The 4,652-nt window shown below is 47.7% G+C and overlaps 1 long non-coding RNA gene across 1 annotated transcript; it reads left to right on the top strand.

Moving 5' to 3' along the window:
* The first annotated feature begins 488 nt into the window (after positions 1 to 488).
* On the top strand, positions 489 to 4,145 carry LOC147372413 (uncharacterized). Its single transcript, XR_015164867.1, has 2 exons — positions 489 to 1,151; positions 1,294 to 4,145. It is a non-coding gene; the product is annotated as an uncharacterized LOC147372413 (long non-coding RNA).
* Positions 4,146 to 4,652: the final 507 nt, after the last annotated feature.

Genomic DNA, 4,652 nt, shown 5'->3' with positions numbered 1-4,652 from the left:
GGAGGCCACAGAGGCTGGGAGCCCTGGCTCTGGAGTCAGCTGCAGGCTCAGTTGTGTGACCTTGAGCAAGTCACTTGCCACCCTATCTTAGCTGAATGACCGAATGGTAAAAATGGGAGACTGGAGTTAGTATTTATAAAGAATCAAGAACTGAGCCTAGGGGGTTGGGGGAGGGATGGAGTGGGAGGTTGGGGTCAGAGGATATAAGCTATTAAATATATGAAATGGGTAAACAAGGTCCTACTGTATAGCACAGAAAACTATATCAGTATCCTATGATAAACCATAATGGGAAAGATTATTAAAGAAAAGAATGCACATATATGTATAACTGAATCAGTTTGCAGTACAGCAGAAATTAATGCAACATTGTATATCAACTACACTTCAGTTAAAAATTAACTAGTATAACCTTTAAAAAACAAAAAACTGAGTCTAGCACCATGTAAGTCTTTGCTGTGATTATTACATAAGGATTTGACATGGTCCTGCCCTGCTCTTACTAATTCACGATGGAAGAAAATGCGTTGAAGGGTACGGTCAACATCCACATCAGGAGGAGCTGGGGTGAATCAGTCCTGCCAGGGTGTCTGGGCAGGTCGCTAACTGTGTCTATGACACTCCGCCTTCTCCATGGCCTCTGGAAACTCTAAATTCTCCTCCCTTATTTAGGCAGAGGATTTAAACTCCCCCCAGCTGCTCACTCCCAAGCATATTTATCCAAATGTATCAAAGGGCTCAGAAAAACACAAGCAAGATCCAGGCTCAAATTTAGAGGAGGGCAGATAGGATTTCAAATAACAGCTCTGCTTCCCTGGCTAGGTGCTGTCTTTTTTTGTTTGTTTTTGCTGTACAGGATCCTCGTTGCTGCACTGGCTCCTCTTTAGTTGCGGTGCAGGGGCTTCTCATTGTGATGGAGCAGAGGCTCTAGGGCATGCAGGCTTCAGTAATTGTGGCCCCTGCGCTCTAGAACACAGGCTCAGTCTTTGTGGCCCAGGGGCTTTGCTTCTCCTCAGCATGTGGGGTCTTCCCAGACCAGGGATCAAACCCTTGTCTCCTGCATTGGTGGGTGGATTCTTATCCACCCAGCCACCAGGGAAGCGCCGATGCCAACTGTCTTGAAAGCATTGATTCTGGATCCCAGACTGAAGGTACTCACCTCACCCCAGGCTTGCAGCCATGGGAGATTTTTCTTTTGTTTTTCTGGCAGATTAAATGATTTCTCTGGTGAGCCCGGAAGCCTGAACCACTGGGTCAGGAGCTCTCACTGACTCCACCTGCCCTTCTCTCCAGCAGGTGATGCTGAAACTCCTGAAGGAATCGTGTCATCTTGAGCTGCTCAAGTTTATTTCCACTAAAAATACACCCTGAAACTGGGGCACAATGAAGGATTTCTGACAAATGGGGAAGAGGAATAAATAAAAACTCTGGGGCCTTCTGATTCTTCACTGAGTCACCTCCAAATACTCACCAGTGAGCTGAGCTTGGACCCTCTCCACTCGTCACTGTCATCAGTAAAAGCTCAGGCAGTCCGTGTGGTCTGGGAGCTTAAAAGTCTCGAAGCTTGTGAGTCATTGTTAGGAGAGGCCCCTGATGGAACTGAACCCTGCATCTACCAGGGAGGAAACAGAAGAACTAGAGGGGAAGTGACTTGGTCCTGCACCATTCGGATGAGTGTGCTGGAGTGGGACTTAGAGCCTGCACCGGCCTCCTCATTTCACCACCCCCACTCCCCAGTCTTCCCAAGCCCCCCGCCTGCACCCAGCACCTGTGTCTGCCGTTCCTGTGGCACATCTTAAGGCAGCCTAGGCATGCCAGGGGGCGGTCAATGAGAGAATCCTCAGTTAGCAATAAAGAATGCTTTCAGCTTCAGGTTACAGAAAACCAGATCAATGGCAGCTCAACTGTAAGGACATTAGTGTTGACTCAATGAGACTAGGGAGGGAGGTAGCCCCAAGCTGAGACCACTGACTCAGCCATGTCAAGAAGGATCCAAGTTCCCCACTCTGCCATTCTGGGGATTTTAACTCTTTACCCTCTAGCTTATTGCCTCATATCACAAAATGGTTGCCACGGCTCTGGATATCAAGTCCTTATAAATAGTATGCAAAGCTAAAAGGAGTTACCTAAAAAAAAAAAAGTTTCCTTCTCTGCCTTCTCCTTAGGTAGCTCTCTCTCTTCTGTGCATACGTATGTGCCCAGTCAAATCCAACTCTTTGTGACCCCATGAACTATAGCCCCCCAGGCTCCTCTATCCATGGGATTTTTCAGGCAAGAATACTGGAGTGGGTTGCCATTCCTCTGCCAGGGGATTTTCCCAACCCAGGGATCAAATTCAAGTCTCCTGCACTGGCAGGCAGATTCTTTACCACTGAGCCACCTGGGAAGCCCCTCTCCTATGCAGGAAGGAAAATGTTACTTACACTTCATTGACCAGAATTAGGTCCTACACCAATCATTGGCAAAGGGAAATGACATCATCAGGCTTGGTTTAGACCAATCAGGATTCACCTCTAGGGTGAGAGAAGCCGCTTGAGAGTCCCTTGGACAGCAAGGAGGTCAAACCAATCAATCCTAAAGGAAATCAACCCTGAACATTCATTGGAAGGACTGATGCTGAAGTTCCAATACTTTGGCCACTTGATGCAAAGAGGCCAACTCATTGGAAAAGACCCTGATGCTGGGAGAGATGAAGGCAGGAGGAGAAGATGACAGAGGATGAGATGGTTAGAGAACATCACCAACTCAATGGACATGAATTTGAGCAAATTCTTGGAGATAGTGAAGGACAGGGAAGCCTGGAGTGCTGCAGTCCATGGGGTCACAAAGAGTCAGACACGAATTAGCGACTGAACAATAACTGGGTCTGGACATACCACAGTGCCCAAACAGCCAGTTCTCTCTGCAGCCCTTCATCTGTGTAGTGGGGACAAGTCATACCCACCACCTGTGTTTCTCATGAGGATCACTGAAAGAAAACACTCTGTACCTATATGAGGCAGAAATTTTCTTGCAATCCTGAGAAGAAAAAAAGTCTATAAAAATAGACCTTTGATCATTAGCGAAATACCTTCTATGAGAAGATGAGTTACAAGATGTTGCTAAGAGACATTTGTATTGAACACAAAGCTTCTTCGGGAGAATAAATCCAAGGAGGGAACTCCCTGCATTGCACAGAGAAGAGAGAGCTAAGAGAGAGCAAGAATAATTTGAAGAACTGAAAAACTGAGGAGGTGGCTTGATTCATGGCTATGCCATTGCGGCGGGCTGGTGCTCGAGGGTGTGAGAGCAGGAGTAGAAGGAATTAGAAGCTGCCTTCTGGTTTTCTGGGAAGAGCTGCCCAGGGGCAAGCTTTGGAAAGCTCTGGGGAGAGTGTAAGGAGAGTCTCGTGCAGGAAGAAAGCATCAGACTGTGAGGCCTGGGATGAGCCTGGCTGACTCTGGGGCGCCTGGCTCAAGTGGAACATGGTTGGGAGGCTGGGGGTAGGGGGCATCAGGGAAACCCGTCCCACCCTCAGGCCTTGCCCTCCAGCTTCCCAGTCTGCCTCACTGAAGGACCTGGTCAAGTGGCTCCTCTATAGAGGGGCCTCAGCTTTTCCACCAGTAAAATGGGAGTTCATTTTGTCTTTCATTCTCTCATTCGTTAATCACTCGTTTGAGCAAGTCCCTATATGCAGCGGCATGGAGGCATGCAGTGTCAAAGCCGATAAAGATCTTAGGGGATTTGCTTCACCCCTCTGAACCTCAGCTTCTCGTGCTGTAATATGGAGCTGATAATTGAAATTACCTCATAGATTTTCATGTTGATTGAAAAAAATTACTACATGTTAAGTGCTTACATGGATTTCCCTGGTGGCTCAGATGGTAAAGAATCTGCCTGCAATGCAGGGGGCCTGGATTCAATTCCTGGGTGGTGAAGATCCTGTGGAGAAGGGAATGGCAACCCACTCCAGTATCCTTGCCTGGAGAATTACATGGACAGAGGAGCCTGGTGGGCTACAGTCCATGGTGTCACAAAGGGTAGGACATGTGACTAACACTACTTACGCAGTACCTGGCACATAATAAGTGCCCACTCAATGTTAGTCGAAGAGAAGTGGATGGACAAAGTCAAGGATATGCATGAAATAAAACTGAATTCTCTTTGCACCCTTTTCTGCTCTGCTTCTGCCACTGTTTGCATGGGAGAAGGGAACCTGAGACAGGAGAGATAGTCCCCCGGAGAGCTCTCCTCTGTCACGCCTTTGCCTAAAAAATGGTTGTTTTGCACTGGTAGCAAACATGGGATCTGAGAGGGGCTTGAGCAAAAACAGCAAGGGATGGTGTTAGGAGGGAAGAACCACTCCAGCAGCCCCCTTCTTTCCAGAACTTCTTCCACACTGGTCACGCTCCCTTGCAGAATTCTGGGTGTCAGCGTACTTAGGGGATCCAGGGATCCATCTACCTGCAGTTCTAGGCTAACACATGATTCACTGGTACCCCACATGGCATTCCCATCTCTCCTTGCCTAGGATCACCTTCTCCTACCTGCTAGCTCAGGGGAAACATTTCCTCACGAAGGAAGAAACTAATCCTTTGACTTATGTGATGGGGGAGTGATTCTTGAATGGAACAGTTGTTTCTAGTTAAAATGCAAATGTCTTTGGGAGAGAC

This window comes from Bos grunniens, chromosome 5, assembly GCF_055505025.1.
Source record: "Bos grunniens cultivar Pamir isolate PY7600 chromosome 5, Bosgru_T2T1.0, whole genome shotgun sequence".
NCBI classification, from domain to species: Eukaryota; Metazoa; Chordata; class Mammalia; order Artiodactyla; family Bovidae; genus Bos; species Bos grunniens.
The sequence above is the reverse complement of the archived record's forward strand: the minus strand, read 5'-3'. Positions and strand labels throughout refer to the sequence as shown.